Here is a 17529-nt window from a genome sequence, read left to right on the forward strand (position 1 = left end):
GCAAATTCAAGTTAAAGGGACATTAAACACTTTGAGATGGTAACATAAAATGATAAATTGTATATAATAAAACAACTCTGCAATATACTTTCATTATGTATTTTGTCCTCTTTGCCTGTAATTCCATTCTGAACTTGTGAGCTTTTCAGTTCCTGTTAGAAATGGAAGTGCAGAACACTGTTAAATCCAGCACAACCATTGGCTGCACACTCTAGTGACCTATTTATAACTGACCCTAATTGCCCACAGCAGAGAAGGTAACACAAGTTACAACATGGCAGCTCCCAGTGTTTTATAAACACTAAAACTTTTACACTTATTTTGTCACTTTTTAAACAACTAATGAAACTTTAAAAAAATACATCTACATGTTAGTCATGGACTAATCTTTTCTTTGGATGCATCATTCTATCTAGCATGTATTTAGTGTTTAATGTCTCTTTAAATGTAGTTAACTTTTACCTCATATTTTTCAGTCAAAAAGCACAATGTTTATCAGATGGTCTTTCATATGAATTAAATTAAAAAAAAATCACAATCAGATTTGTTACATTTTACACTTGAACCAAGCTTTTACATAGTTACTGAAGCAGTCAACCTACAAATATATATCTGACCTAGCTTGTAAAAACATTGTTTAGAAGTCCTGAACTATACATAGAATTGGTTAAATTGGAATTGCAAACAGGTCCAGTGCTAGGATTTTTGGCTAGACAGCTATCACATTTTGCCCCCCCCCCCTCCCCCTATAATATCCTCAGTCAACAAAATGGTCTACTGAGGTTTTAGGCAGCTACAGATAACTATTTTATCTATAATGTTAGAGAAAATAGATTTACATTATCACATCAAATTTTTGAGTGTCAGTCTAATTTATTATAACTATTATAGCTAAAAAAAATAAAAAAATTCTGCATTACATAATGTACCTAAGTGGTGGCACTGCATAACATAGCAAATCAGTGGTGGGCTCTGCATAATGAATCAAACAGTGGCAACATATAAACTTGGCAGGATGAACTCCTTTCTTTTTCACCATTATACCTAGACTGCTACTACATGTCTAACAGGAAAATGTATCAAGCTGCAAGGGGGCAAGTTCTCAATCAAAGAACCTGTCCTCCTTCAATCACCACTTGTCAATATGTAAAACTGTAGAAGAGCTCTGTTGTTCAGTCCTGATTCCTACTCTTGGGCAACCAATTGTGTGAGAGCAGGACCTGTCAATCACCCTTAACAAGTTAATTTAAGGTGATTTATCTCTGCCACCAAGGATGAGAAACATAGACTGCTTCATAAATTTGAGGTTGAGGGCTCACTTTTGCAAGCCTGAACTGCAAGTTCTCAGAAGCTGCAAATGCATCTCAATACATTTTCTTATTAGTATACATTTTTCAAGTTCTAAAATAGATTGCATTACTTGGCAGTAGACTACTGGCAAATTTTAGCCAGGGGACCAGTACAACTCACACAAATTTTTAACAAGTGCCCCCACCCTCTCTAGAAAAAGTGGATCAAGAATCACACTCAAAAAGCGTTTGAGCATAGTGTGCACATAAGTAACAGAGGAAACAAGGTACTGTCTTCCCTTTTTCGTATTGTTAAATCACTAATGTGTGGTACAACAGGGTTAAAAGGAGGAGTGCTGTGTTATCAGTTTATGTGACTCTTTATAAAATAAATTCCCAAAACATCAAAGGATATATTTTTATTATTGTAGGTCAACTGAACATGTCTTATTTCATCAAGAAGCTGCAAAAAAATGCATTACAGTGTGATTATTGCAAGCAGGGAGTTTGGAGTGTTTGGATAAAATATGTCTAATGCAATTTAAATAAAAATAGAATTGTCTTATTTAGCTACATTTTAGTCTTTAGTCAAGTCTTTATGTATAAAATAAATAAATAAAAAAACATCCTCTTAAATCATGTGTGAGTTGATAATTTATGTAAATTTAAGTCTGAACAAAATTTTTTTCTGAAGTACAAAGCAAATTCAAGTTAAAGGGACATTAAACACTTTGAGATGGTAACATAAAATGATAAATTGTATATAATAAAACAACTCTGCAATATACTTTCATTATGTATTTTGTCCTCTTTGCCTGTAATTCCATTCTGAACTTGTGAGCTTTTCAGTTCCTGTTAGAAATGGAAGTGCAGAACACTGTTAAATCCAGCACAACCATTGGCTGCACACTCTAGTGACCTATTTATAACTGACCCTAATTGCCCACAGCAGAGAAGGTAACACAAGTTACAACATGGCAGCTCCCAGTGTTTTATAAACACTAAAACTTTACACTTATTTTGTCACTTTTTAAACAACTAATGAAACTTTAAAAAAATACATCTACATGTTAGTCATGGACTAATCTTTTCTTTGGATGCATCATTCTATCTAGCATGTATTTAGTGTTTAATGTCTCTTTAAATGTAGTTAACTTTTACCTCATATTTTTCAGTCAAAAAGCACAATGTTTATCAGATGGTCTTTCATATGAATTAAATTTAAAAAAAATCACAATCAGATTTGTTACATTTTACACTTGAACCAAGCTTTTACATAGTTACTGAAGCAGTCAACCTACAAATATATATCTGACCTAGCTTGTAAAAACATTGTTTAGAAGTCCTGAACTATACATAGAATTGGTTAAATTGGAATTGCAAACAGGTCCAGTGCTAGGATTTTTGGCTAGACAGCTATCACATTTTGCCCCCCCTCCCCCTATAATATCCTCAGTCAACAAAATGGTCTACTGAGGTTTTAGGCAGCTACAGATAACTATTTTATCTATAATGTTAGAGAAAATAGATTTGCATTATCACATCAAATTTTTGAGTGTCAGTCTAATTTATTATAACTATTATAGCTAAAAAAAATAAAAAAATTCTGCATTACATAATGTACCTAAGTGGTGGCACTGCATAACATAGCAAATCAGTGGTGGGCTCTGCATAATGAATCAAACAGTGGCAACATATAAACTTGGCAGGATGAACTCCTTTCTTTTTCACCATTATACCTAGACTGCTACTACATGTCTAACAGGAAAATGTATCAAGCTGCAAGGGGGCAAGTTCTCAATCAAAGAACCTGTCCTCCTTCAATCACCACTTGTCAATATGTAAAACTGTAGAAGAGCTCTGTTGTTCAGTCCTGATCCCTACTCTTGGGCAACCAATTGTGTGAGAGCAGGACCTGTCAATCACCCTTAACAAGTTAATTTAAGGTGATTTATCTCTGCCACCAAGGATGAGAAACATAGACTGCTTCATAAATTTGAGGTTGAGGGCTCACTTTTGCAAGCCTGAACTGCAAGTTCTCAGAAACTGCAAATGCATCTCAATACATTTTCTTATTAGTATACATTTTTCAAGTTCTAAAATAGATTGCATTACTTGGCAGTAGACTACTGGCAAATTTTAGCCAGGGGACCAGTACAACTCACACAAATTTTTAACAAGTGCCCTCACCCTCTCTAGAAAAAGTGGATCAAGAATCACACTCAAAAAGCGTTTGAGCATAGTGTGCACATAAGTAACAGAGGAAACAAGGTACTGTCTTCCCTTTTTCGTATTGTTAAATCACTAATGTGTGGTACAACAGGGTTAAAAGGAGGAGTGCTGTGTTATCAGTTTATGTGACTCTTTATAAAATAAATTCCCAAAACATTAAAGGAGCAGACACGTGGTTAGTGGTTTGGGTGAAAAAAGTGCAGCGCCTCAGTAAAATACTAAGCAGTGTAAAACCGGACTAGGAGGTAAATCCTGGTAAAAGATTGGAATATGCAATGATGCCTGAAACGGAAACCCTGGGAAAAGTTAAGGGAAAGACAGACTTGCTGGTTAGCCTTCTGCTGGTGTAATAGGCGCAACAATTAAGAGTCTGTCTCTCATACTGAACTGGTAAAAGGAGCAGCTTTGTAGGCCATCCTGGGCCACCTTGGGCTGGTTAAATAATTGACATTTTCTCTGCTTTATTATAATTAAAAAAACAGAGGACAACCCCCAAAGAGAGCAATATTCAGCAGGAAAGGTGGTTAACTATCACCTGGTGAGCTTTGCGTCAGTCGCATGAACATTCTTAAAATAGAGCACAGGAGTCAAAAAACAAACAATAAGATAAGTCGGAACTCAAAACGCTGTAAACCCCTCTTTTTCTTTTTGTTAACCCCCTGTGGGGAGGAAAAGCTATTGAGAAATAGCCATAATCCAAGGAGTAGGTAATGCAAGTTCCGGATGGAGAAATACCTAAAACCTCAGAAAATGTCACCGAAATATAAAACGGGGAAAGGAAATCCTCTAAAAGCATAAATATTTAAAGGGACAGTCTAGTCCAAAAAAAACTTTCATGATTCAGATAGGGCATGTAATTTTAAACAATTTTCCAATTTACTTTTATCACCAATTTTAGATGAAAGCTTAACTTAGGAGGTTCATATGCTAATTTCTTAGACCTTGAAGGCCGTCTCTTAAGAATGCATTTTAACAGGTTTTTCACCACTAGAGGATGTTAGTTCATGTTTTTCATATAGATAACACTGTGCTCGTGCACGTGAAGTTACCTGGGAGCCATCACTGATTGGCTAAACTGCAAGTCTGTCAAAAGAACAAATAAAGGGGCAGTCTGCAGAGGCTTAGATACAAGATAATCACAGAGGTAAAAAATATATAAATATAACTGTGTTAGTTATGCAAAACTAGGGAATGGGTAAACAAGGGATTATCTATCTTTTAAAACAATAACAATTCTGGTGTAGACTGTCCCTTTAAGGGTCATCAATATTGGAGGATAAAGGAGAGGAATCAAGTATCAGCACTGATTTTTCCCAAAATGGAGGAGATAAATGTAAAGCTTGTCTCTATAATGGAGGAACTGAAACATCAAAATACTCGGCTCACAGAACTGAATATCAGAATGTGAGGATAATTTAAATATTTTTGATTCCAAATACAATCTGCTGATAAAACAAAATAGTAGATTAGAGGCCAAGGCTGAAGAATTGGAGGACAGAAGCAGACACAATAATCTGAGGATAATTGGGTTCACAGAAGATGTAAAAGCAGAAAGTCTGATTCAATTTGCTGAAACAATTTTACCCTCACTATTAAAGGGCCATAATACCCAAATGTTTAAACACTTTAAAGTGATGAGGTATAACTGTAAAAAGCTGACTAGAAAATATCACCTGATCATCTCTATGTAAAAAAGAAAGATATTTTACCTCAAAAGTTTCTCAGTAGCCACATCCGATTGTAAAGCGCTTTTAACCCCTTAATGACCACAGAACTTTTCCATTTTCTGTCCGTTTGGGACCAAGGCTATTTTTACATTTCTGCTGTGTTTGTGTTTAGCTGTAATTTTCCTCTTACTCATTTACTGTACCCACACATATTATATACCGTTTTTTTCTCGCCATTAAATGGACTTTCTAAAGATACCATTATTTTCACTTTTTCTAACTTTGACCCCCAAAATCTGTTACACATCTACAACCACCAAAAAACACCCATGCTAAATAGTTTCTAAATTTTGTCCTGAGTTTAGAAATACCCAATGTTTACATGTTCTTTGCTTTTTTTGTAAGTTATAGGGCCATAAATACAAGTAGCACTTTGCTATTTCCAAACCATTATTTTTCAAAATTAGCTCTAGTTACATTAGAACACTAATATCTTTCAGGAATCTCTGAATATCCATTGACATGTATATATTTTTTTAAGTAGACATCCCAAAGTATTCATCTAAGCACATTTTGGTATATTTCATGCCACCATTTCACCGCCAAATGCGATTAAATACAAAAAATCATTCACTTTTTTACTAATTTTTTCACAAACTTTTGGTTTCTCACTGAAATTATTTACAAACAGCTTGTGCAATTATGGCTTAAATGGTTGTAAATGCTTCTCTGGGATCCCCTTTGTTCAGAAATAGCAGACATATATGGCTTTGGCATTGCTTTTTAGTAATTAGAAGGCTGCTAAATGCCACTGCGCACTACACGTGTATTATGCCCAGCAGTGAAGGGGTTAATTATGGACCATGTAGGGAGCTTTTAGGGATACTTTTAGCTTTAGTGTAGTGTAGTAGACAACCCCAAGTATTGATCTAGGCCAATTTTGGTATATTTCATGCCACCATTTCACCGCCAAATGAGATCAAATTAAAAAAAACGTTACATTTTTCACAATTTTAGGTTTCTCACTGAAATCATTTACAAACAGCTTGTGCAATTATGGCACAAAAGGTTGTAAATGCTTCTCTGGGATCCCCTTTGTTCAGAAATAGCAGACATATATGGCTTTGGCGTTGCTTTTTGGTAATTAGAAGGCCTCCAAATGCCGCTGCATTTCACACGTGCATTATGGCTAGCAGTGAAGGGGTTAATTATGTAGCTTGCAGGGTTAATTTTAGCTTTAGTGTAGAGCTCAGCCTCCCACCTGAAACATGAGACCCCCTGATCCCTCCCAAACAGCTCTCTTCCCTCCCCCACCCCAAATTTTTTCCCCGCCATCTTAAGTACTGGCAGAAACTCTGCCAGTACTAAAATAAAAGCTATACTTGGGCTTTTTTTTGTTTTTTTTTTGGCATATTTACATATGCTGCTGTGTAGGATCCCCCCTTAGTCCCCAACCTCACTGATCCCCCACCAAACAGCTCTCTAACCCTCCCCCTCTGCCTTAATGGGCGCCATCTTGGGTACTGGCAGTAACAAATGTGCCTTTTTTTTTTTTAAAATGCCCTTATCTGTAGTGTAGCTTCCCCCCCCCCCAAGACCATCCCCCCATCCCTTCCAGATCCCTTAGCTGTTTATTTCTAACTTTTAAAACGTTTTATTTTAACTTTTAGCAGCTTTATTTTTCTGTAGTGTAGCGGTTCCCTCCCGCTCCCACCCCGTGCACATGCCCGCCCACCGCCCCCGTGCACCCGCGCACTCCCGACGGTTCCGCCCCTGATCCCGCCCCCCTTCCCTCCACTCGGCACATCGATGGCCGCCCACCCGCCTCCCAGACTTGCTCCCACCCACCAACGATACCGGCCACCGATGTCCGCTGCAGAGAGGGCCACAGAGTGGCTCTCTCTGCATCGGATGGCCAAGGGGGGTTATTGCGGGATGCCTCCATATCGAGGCATCACTGCAATAACCGGAAAGCAGCTGGAAGCGAGCAGGATCGCTTCCAGCTGCTTTCCAGACCAAGGACGTACGCCACACGTCCTCGGTCATTAACTGTACGTGTGGCGTACGTCCTTGGTCATTAAGGGGTTAAGCAACAAATCAGGAGCGAGCTTTCGTGCACACTCATGTTATTTCCCAATTCAGTGTAAGAAAGTTTACAATGAAATCTCATGAGAGTTAACTGAAATCTCATGAGATCACAGTAAAAGAGTTCATGACTTCAGCACTGTTGATGCTGATTGGCTGCTGTTCATTTCTTCATTTTTTTTTTACCTCCAGCTGGGCAGTAACTGAGTATAACTTTTTACACAGAATTTACTCTGCTGAGCTGAGGAGAATGTGAGGTAAAATATCTTCCTTTTTTAAATAGAGATGCTTAGGTGATATTTTCCTGTCAGCTTTTTACAGTTATACTGCATCAGTTTAAAAGGATTTAGCATATGAGTATTATGTCCCTTTAAAGTTGGAAGGAGAAGGAGTCAGATATGCAGTAGAGAGAGCTCACCGAACTGGAAGAATAACAGAGGCGTCTGAGTCAAGGCCAGTTGGGCCCAGAGCAGTTGTGGTGAAATACCGTAACTTTCAGGGTAAAATGGATATTCTGAGAGCCTTCAGGAGGATACAACAGCTTACCTATAAAGATGGAAGAATGTTGCTTTTTCAAGATTTTTCATATGAGACTGCAAATAAAAGGAGACTCTTCTCCCCAATTTGTACCCGCTTGGTGAAAGAGGGGAATTTTTTTTCACTATTGTACCTAGCTAAATGAAAAATTAAATCCGAAAATTACTTTTTTGTTTTTGAGACCCCTGAACTGGCACAACAATTTTTGGACAAGGATGCAGTAGACACTTAAATCTATGGGGTGTCTTCCTCTTATTGGGGAGTGGGGTTCTCTTCTCAGGGTGATTACCTTGGAAGATAAATAAGGTCACTGAGGAAATAACTGTCATTATCTATGTGCAGAAGATTTAGAGGTTTAAGTTAAAAAGCACATATGAAACTGTTGATTTATAATGAATGAGGTTGTATAAATGCTTTTTTAACTGACTAGATGGTATTAACTAACCTACTATTTTGTACTAAGAGAGATGCAATTGTTTAAAGATTTGATACACATAACCTTATATGAAAACCCTGACTCATAAGGGATCAGGTTATTTAAATGTTTTTTCATTTGAGTAAAAGGCAAGGATTACTGTACATATTTGAGATATGATATGGTTTAGTGATTCTTTTTTTTTTTTTTTCTTCCTTGGGTGGTAAGCAGAAAACAGTTACTACTCTTGGGCAAATGATTTAGATAATTATTTATTATTATTTACTTAATCCACTATTGCAGTATGTTAATTTTTACTGATCTTATAACTAGGCATCTACTTATCAAGCCGTCAACCGCAAATACGCTGGATTTCTGCAGCGTAATTGTGGCGAGCTTGATTTGCCTTAGTTATTAAAGCCTACAGACCGGCAAAAGTAGAATTTTGTGACGTAACATACGATCCGGTCTCAGTCCGACACAGATCGATGGTTACCTCACTACAGATGTTCCGATTGCAAATTCAGCACTATCTGACTACTTTTGCTAGTTAACAAATGTCTACCAGGTACGCTCGGCACTATTCCAGCCCAGCGTACCTGGTTTTCAATCCGCCACCCTGAAGGCGGCAGATGCCATAGGAATCAATGGGAGTCTGAAAGCAGCGAAAGCTCATGTTCACTGATGCCCGATATCCCATTGATTCCTATTGGAGAATAAAAGTTACGTTTACACCTAGCACCCTAACATGTACCCCGAGTCTAAACATCCCTAATCTGCCACCCCTGACACCGCTGCCACCTACATTATACTTATTAACCCCTTATCTGCCGCTCCCAACACCGCCGCCACCTACATAAATGTATTAACCCCTATCCCGCCGCTCCCGGAGCCCACCGCAACTAAATAAAGTTATTAACCGCTAAACCCCTGGCCTCCTACATCACTACCACTTACTAAACCTATTAACCCCTAAACCGCCAGCCCCCCACATCGCCATAAACTAAATTAACCTAACAACCCGCTAACTGTACATTAAATATTAACTCATCCCTATCTTATAATAAATTTAAACTTATCTTTAGATTTAAATTAAACTATATTAAACTATTCATTAATCTACCCTAACTGTTATACTAAATTACATTAAACTATATTAAACTAATAATTAATCTACCCTAACTGTTATACTAAAATTATATTAAACTATATTAAACTAATAATTAATCTACCCTAACTGTTATACTAAAATTATATTAAACTATACTAAACTAATAATTAACCTATTCTAACAATTATAATAAAATTACATTAAACTATATTAAATTAATAATTAATCTAACCTAACTTTTATACTAAAATTACATTAAACTACAAATTAAATTTACTATATTATATATTTAAACACCTAACCCTACTCAAATTATTTAATTCTACATTTAAAAATTACAAAGTTACAAAAAACTAAGTTACAAAAAATAAAAAAACACTAAGTTACACAAAAAAATAAACACTAAGTTACAAAAATAAAAAAGAAATTATCAAAGCTTTAAACTAATTACACCTAATCTAAGGGCCCTATGAAAATAAAAAAGCCCCCCCAAAATAAAAAAAACCCTAGCCTACAATAAACTGCAAATGGCCCTTAAAAGGGCCTTTTGCGGGGCATTGCCCCAAAGTAATCAGCTCTTTTACCTGTAAAAAAAAAAATACAACCCCCCCCAACAGTAAAACCCACCACCCACACAACCAACCCCCCAAATAAAACCCTAACTAAAAAAATCTAAGCTCCCCATTGCCCTGAAAAGGGCATTTGGATGGGCATTGCCCTTAAAAGGGCATTTAGCTCTATTGCAGCCCAAGTCCTAATCAAAAACTAAAACCCACCCAATAAACCCTTAAAAAATCCTAACACTAACCCCAGAAGATTTACTTACAGTTTTAAAGATCCGACATCCATCCTCCAAGAAGCCGGGCGAAGTCCTCAACGAAGCGGCCAAAGTCTTCATCCAAGCCAGCAGAAGTCTTCACCCAGACGGCATCTTCTATCTTCATCCATCCGGCGCGGCTCCATCTTCAAGACATCCGACGTGGAGCATCCTCTTCCTTCCGATGACTACCGACGAATGAAGGTTCCTTTAAATGACGCCATCCAAGATGGCGTCCCTTAGATTCCAATTGGCTGATAGAATTCTATCAGACAATAGGAATTAAGGTTGAAAAAATCCTATTAGCTGTTGCAATCAGCCAATAGGATTGATCTTTCATCCTATTGGCTGATCCAATCAGCCAATAGAATACAAACTCAATCCTATTGGCTGATTACAACAGCCAATAGGATGAAAGCTCAATCCTATTGGCTGATTGCAACAGCCAATAAGATTTTTTCAACCTTAATTCCGATTGGCTGATAGAATTCTATCAGCCAATCGGAATCTAAGGGACGCCATCTTGGATGACGTCACTAAAAGGAACCTTCATTCGTCGGTAGTCGTCCGAAGGAAGAGGATGCTCCGCATCGCATGTCTTGAAGATGGAGCCGCTCCGCGTCGGATGGATGAAGATAGAAGATGCCGTCTGGATGTAGACTTCTGCCCGTCTGGAGGACTACTTCACCCGGCTTGGATGAAGACTTCTCCCGGCTTCGTTGAGGACTTCAGCCCGGTTGGATAAAGACTTCTGCCGCTTCCTTGAGGATGGATATCCAGTCTTCAGGGGGTTAGTGTTAGGGTTTTTTAAGGGTGTATTGGGTGAGTTTTATTTTTAGGTTAGGGCTTTGGGCCGCAAAAGAGCTAACTGCCCTTTTAAGGGCAATGCCCATCCAAATGCGCTTTTCAGGGCAATGGGGAGCTTAGGTTTTTTTAGTTAGTATTTTATTTGGGGGGTTGGTTGTGTGGGTGGTGGGTTTTACTGTTGGGGGGTTGTTTGTATTTTTTTTTACAGGTAAAAGAGCTGATTACTTTGGGGCAATGCCCCGCAAAAGGCCCTTTTAAGGGCTATTGGTAGTTTAGTTTAGGCTAGGGGTTTTTATTATTTTGGGGGAGCTTTTTTAATTTTGATAGGGCTATTAGATTAGGTGTAATTAGTTTAAATATCTGTAAATTGTTTATTATTTTCTGTAATTTAGTGTGTTTTTTTCTTTGTACTTTAGCTAATTTAATTTAATTTAGGTAATTGTATTTAATTTAGTTAATTTATTTAATTATAGTGTAGTGTTAGGTGTTAGTATAACTTAGGTTAGGTTTTATTTTACAGGTACTTTTGTATTTATTTTAGCTAGGTAGTTATTAAATAGTTAATAACTATTTAGTAACTATTCTACCTAGTTAAAATAAATACAAACTTGCCTGTAAAATAAAAATAAAGCCTAAGCAAGCTACAATGTAACTGTTAGTTATATTGTAGCTAGCTTAGGGTTTATTTTATAGGTAAGTATTTAGTTTTAAATAGGAATTATTTATTTATTAATAGTAGGTTTTATTTAGATTTATTTTAATTATATTTAAGTTAGGGGGTTTAGGGTTAGACTTAGGTTTAGGGGTTAATAAATTTAATATAGTGGCGGCGACGTTGGGGACGGCATATTAGGGGTTAATAAGTATAATGTCGGTGGCATCGGTGTAGGGGGCGGCATATTAGGGGTTAATAACATAATGTAGGTGGTGGTGGTGGGCTCCGGGAGCGTCAGGATAGGGGTTAATACATTTATTAGAGTGGTGGTGGGCTCCAGGAGTGGCGGTTTAGGGGTTAATAACTTTATTTAGTTGCGGAAGGGTCCGTGAGCAGTGGGATAGGGGTAAAACAGTGTAGTATAGTGTGGGTGTTTGGTGACAGTATACCAATAAAGCTGGAAAAAAGCTGAAGAGCAGCGAGATCGATGACTGCCAGTTAACAACAGTCCGCTGCTCATCGCACCGTACTTGGTGTGCGGCTTTTTGACAGCTTTTTTGGTAACTTTGGAGAACGTATTCAGGTCCGTGGCAGCGAAGTTAGGCGATCTTAGGCGAGCATATTGGTGCCGTCGAATGCAAGTAAGTTGACGGCTTGATAAGTAGATGCCCTAGCATAAAGTAGCTCTTATAGAAATGGAAAAATCTTAGAGGATCTTTCTCTGAAGGAATTTTAAATTGATATATAAGCACATGGTAGAGGATAGAGATTATCACTTAAAGGTCCTAGAATTAATATGTGTTATTTTTCACACGATAAAGGGTGATAGCCTAGGTTCTTGAACTTTTATCTATTTCACAATTATATGGTCACAAATGGAAATGTTTTTTGCTTATTGTATTACAGGTATTGAATGTAAGGGAGGAGGTGTTTAGTAAATATAGTTTTGTTTTAGGTAATATATGTAAGGAGAGAAGGTAAGGGAAAGTAAGAAACGTAGGCTAATTATAGTGAGTAACTCGATTTTGTCACATCATGGGGTGTTATTTTTTTTTTTTGTATCTCTCTCCGCCCTTTGCAAGGGAAGTTAGCCCTCATGAGGTTATAGTAATTGGAGTAAATAAAGATGCTGTTTGGAAAAAAATAGGTGTGAAGGCTGTATAGCTATATAGTCATAGGTTGTTTGTTTTTTGTGTGTTGGTTATATGTGTTTTTTCTTCTTTTTATATATATATTTCTATCCAGCTGTAGTTCAACATTAGAGGAGGGTAGACAGGTTATCCTTAGACTACTTTGATAATGGTTAAATTCCTGTCATGGAATGTGGGTGGTATTAACTCCCCAATCAAACGTAAAGCTATTATAAACTATCTTAGTAAGAGGAAGTTGGATGTCATAGGCCTCCAGGAAACTCACCTTTCAGAAATAGAACGTTTGAAAATTAGGGCAAAGTGGATTGGGAAGGTCATTAGCTCATCATATAGCAAATCTGCAAGGGGGGTAGCAATATTGTTAAATCAAAAATTAAAATATGCTCTTAAACAAAAGATAATTGACCGAGAAGGACACTTTGTATTTATATATATTGATATAGAAGGTATTGATATAGAAGGTAAGGAATACGTTATTGAGAACATATATGGACCTAAAAAATTAGAGTGGAGTTTTTGAAAGAAGATCTATAGAATCATAGAGAAATTTTCGGATTATAAAACAATAATAATGGGGGATTACGCCACGCTAGATTCTTTTCTTGATAGAAAGAAAATTGGGGGAAATAGGGCGACAATGGGGTGGAAAAGAAACTGTAAGCGTGAAAAAAAAGATATTTACAACATTTTCTGTATCTTATAATTTAATAGATGCTTGGAGACTTTTAAATCCAAATAACTTGGATTATACATGTTTATCTAAAACCCATAATACTTTGGCAAGATTAGATATTTTTTTATCTCAGATTCACTAATGAATAGGGTTATAGATATTAAATTCTTTAATTCATACTTTCAGACCATGCCCGTATTACTCTAACCCTAAGTTTCAATTCCTTTTATTTTCCTAGCTATTTGTTGAAATCATTAAAATTTGCAGAATGTGGAATGAGTATAGCAATAACAAAGAGGACCATAGGGGTAATACGTCTATATATTAATTAAATTAAGAAAAGAGGGGCATAACATGCAAGGGAAACTAGCAACAGCTCTTTCAATAGCATACTCGCGACTAAGGAATACACCAACAGAGGCCAATAGACTTAATTATTATAAAATCAAAAAAGAGAGAGAGGATTTTTTTCTCTATATGGCAGGGAAGTCAATACTTAAGAGTTTGGAACACATTGAGAGATTTGGTAATAAAGGGGGTAAATACTTAGCAAATCTGTTTAATAAAACAAAGAAGAGAAAACCTATAGGACACATAAGTGAAGGAGAGAGAATTACTAATAACGTAGAGGAAATTCCATTACTTTTCCAAAATTATTTCTCAAACTTATATTCATCTCAACTTCCTGGGAGGGAGGATATCCAGGGATTTTTTTGAACATTTATATACTGTACTAATAAATACAATAATTATGCCAAGTATCTATACATTTAAATAGAACATATTGGGCTGAATACTGTTTATGGCCATTTATACACTTTAATGTATAGGTAAAGATGTAGAGTAGACAGATAAAAGGCGTACTGTGCAATTATGATTTTATATAGACATAAAATACATTGATATCTTGCAGTCTATTAAAATTTGGAGGATTGTCAGTGCTCTTACTAGCACTAGTATTACCCATTAGACTGACTATGGATTCGTATCCTCCTGCTGTCACCGGCTCCACCAACTTTTATGAAAGCTGCTAAAGTTCTGTAGAGAGTTTATCGGCTGTGCAGTGAGATATTTCAGTCAGGTGCTTTAAGTTGTTCTGCCTGACCTGCACTCTCTGGCTCCCTATGTTTCAGGGGAGTCCCCTCCCATTCTAGCCATTATGGACACTACTATGAAGCCGCAAGTTAAGCCTCAAAAAATGCACACATTTAAAAAAAGATATGTCATGCACCAAATCTGCCCTATAATCTCAAATTTCCTCTTTTCAAAACATCCTAACCTGCACCTGCATTTCAACTACCATTGTCATTTCTTAATCCTTTGTCCATCAAACAAATGCCCTCAAAAACCTCAGGCAATAGGTCCACAGTAACTCTTCAGCTTCTGTTCTCTAATGTGTTCATCTATTCTTGTCTCAGCTTGTCACTCATTTATTATAATCATTAGCCTCGGTCTCTGAAATTTGAACCTAGTATCTCAAGTCAATCCAAGCACACGTAGCTTAATTTATGTCTTTTTAAATATGCTCAATATTTTCAAACGGTTCCTGTTACTGCTGAGGACTTCTACCAGCAATCATTTATTCAAACAACTAGCCGTATTACTAATAAATATAGGTCTCAAATATCTGTCCATAACGTTTTCAACACCAACGTTTTTTTGTTTTTTTTTAACTTTTAGCAACCTCCTAGTGGTACAGATATTGAGTTGACCTTGCTTTTTGTTTTAAGTAAAAATCCATAACCCTAGACATAATAACATACTAAAAACACATCATCTTTGATTATCTCTTTGTAGTCTATCTTTCAGGGTCTGCTTAATATTTTGCAACTTCCCAATTTTACGCTATTGAAAATATATTCATTTTTTTTTGTTTTTTACTAACTTAAAGGGGCATTAGATTAAATTTGCCTGAAAACATTAAACGGATATTATAGTAATAAAATGACATGATTTAATTCATTGCAGCATGTCATTTTATTGCCTGTCTTTCACCCCTGCTGCTTCCAAGATCCAACCAAAATAATGGAAAACAGCACACCAATTTTCCTCTTTCAGTGGGGCACGGAGTAACAGACTTGCCAAGTCTCACCAAAGTCCATGAATTCCAAAAAACTCCAGCCACCAATTTCTTTAATTTTTGGAGAGGATAACAGAACATAAATCAAACATAAGATGTAAAAACATGGAGGCTCCTGTGTCCTCTCACTTCCTCTCTGCAGGTCATAATATTAGTCAACTTAGATTCCTTATCATAGATCAGGTAATGAAACCAAGGAGGGGTGGTGATAGAGAACATCTCCTCAAAATGAGGGAGATGTTCTGGATTCATAAATTAGATTGCCTGACCCCTAGGGGTCTAAATAAAGACTTTGATTGGAGTCTGTTTTGTTGACTCCTAATCAATTATGTAGTATATAGATTAGTCAAATAATAAATACATTATGGGTATAGACATTAATATCTAAGGACACTAATAACTGGTCAAATATTGGCAAACAAGATTGGAGATTTTCTTGAAGAAACAGGCGCTTTTGGGAAGGTATATTTCTTAAAATTTTCTGTATGATTATCTTTTTGTCTGAATTTATGAGAATGTATTATGTACATTGATCCCTATCACTGTGGCTTTATAGATATTGGGATTTTATACTCCTCTTTTTAAATTGTATATAGGTTTTATGTGATTTTAAGAATATGTGATGGTGTTTATCCATTCCATAAAGGAACACTGAAAAATTCAGAATAAAAACAGTGGTGTACTATATTTTTTATCCACAAGATGTCACTGTTGCAATAGCAATGGTTGTGTTCCTTATGGAATGGGTTAATTAACATCAGGTGAATGATTAACAGGTGCAGGTATAAGTAACAGAAACCTGTATAGCTAAAGTGTACATGACTAAGAGCATAATGCTGGCTTGAAACGTTGTATATCAATGGGACCCATGACAAAAGAATAAAGGTCTTTTAAAGAAATTGGTGGCTGGAGTTTTTTGGAATTCATGTCCAAGATCCAACCACCAGCCTAGTTTCATGAACCACCTGTATGACTAAGACTGCTGATTGGATCAGCTGCAGTTTCTGCAGTGCTCTGCGGCTCTCAAGGGACACTTTAATTATGTTTTTAACCATGTTGCAGCATCACTAGTGATACAATTACATGCTCTAATGAATTAGAGCATGCAATTTTATCACTATAACAATAATCCTTTAAATAAAATCTATTTACATTTAAATTAATTTACATTTAAATTAATATACAAGTATTCATTTTTACTTCAACTTTTACCAAATGCTTGTTAGCTTACATGTACTTTCTACTAATGTACAATGAACATTAGCAGAAACTACATCTCAAATGATGAGCATTAAAGGGACATTAAACACTTTGAGATGGTAATATAAAATGATAAATTGTATATATAAAACAACTCTGCAATATACTTTCATTATTTAGTTTGACCTCTTTGCCTGTAATTCTATTCTGAAATTGTGAGCTTTTCAGTTCCTGTTAGAAATGGAAGTGCAGAACACTGTTAAATCCAGCACAACTATTGGCTGCACACTCTAGTGACATATATATAACTGACCCTAATTGGCCACAGCAGAGAAGGTAACACAAGTTACAACATGGCAGCTCCCAGTGTTTTATAGACACTAAAACTTTACACTTATTTTGTCACTTTTTAAACAACTAATGAAACTTTAAAAAATACATCTACATGTTACTCATGGACTAATCTTTTCTTTGAATGCATAATTCTGTCTAGCATGTATTTAGTGTTTAATGTCCCTTTAACATGAAGCACATCTCAACCAATAAGCATTAGTAGAAAGTTTCTATGAGCCAATGAGGATAAGTAGAAAGCACACACCTGATACAGCTGTATTAGTTTAAATTTAATTTTGTAGTGCATTATGCTTAGTTATTGAAGGGACATGATACCCATGTGTAGAATCATTTGAAAGTGATGTAGTATATGTTTAAAAAGATGACAAGAAAATATCAGCTGAGCATCTCTATGTAAAAAATGGAAGATATTTTACCTCAATGTTTCTTCACCTCACAAGAATTATTGATCTGGGA

General features: G+C 36.2%; 1 protein-coding gene across 1 annotated transcript in view; it reads right to left on the reverse strand.

Moving 5' to 3' along the window:
- Positions 1–17529, reverse strand: part of LOC128657756 (G-protein coupled receptor family C group 6 member A-like) — a 94697-nt gene that overhangs the window by 13665 nt on the left and 63503 nt on the right. The gene's annotated exons all lie outside the window — the stretch shown is intronic.

The sequence above is a fragment of the Bombina bombina genome, chromosome 4, assembly GCF_027579735.1.
Source record: "Bombina bombina isolate aBomBom1 chromosome 4, aBomBom1.pri, whole genome shotgun sequence".
Taxonomy (NCBI): domain Eukaryota; kingdom Metazoa; phylum Chordata; class Amphibia; order Anura; family Bombinatoridae; genus Bombina; species Bombina bombina.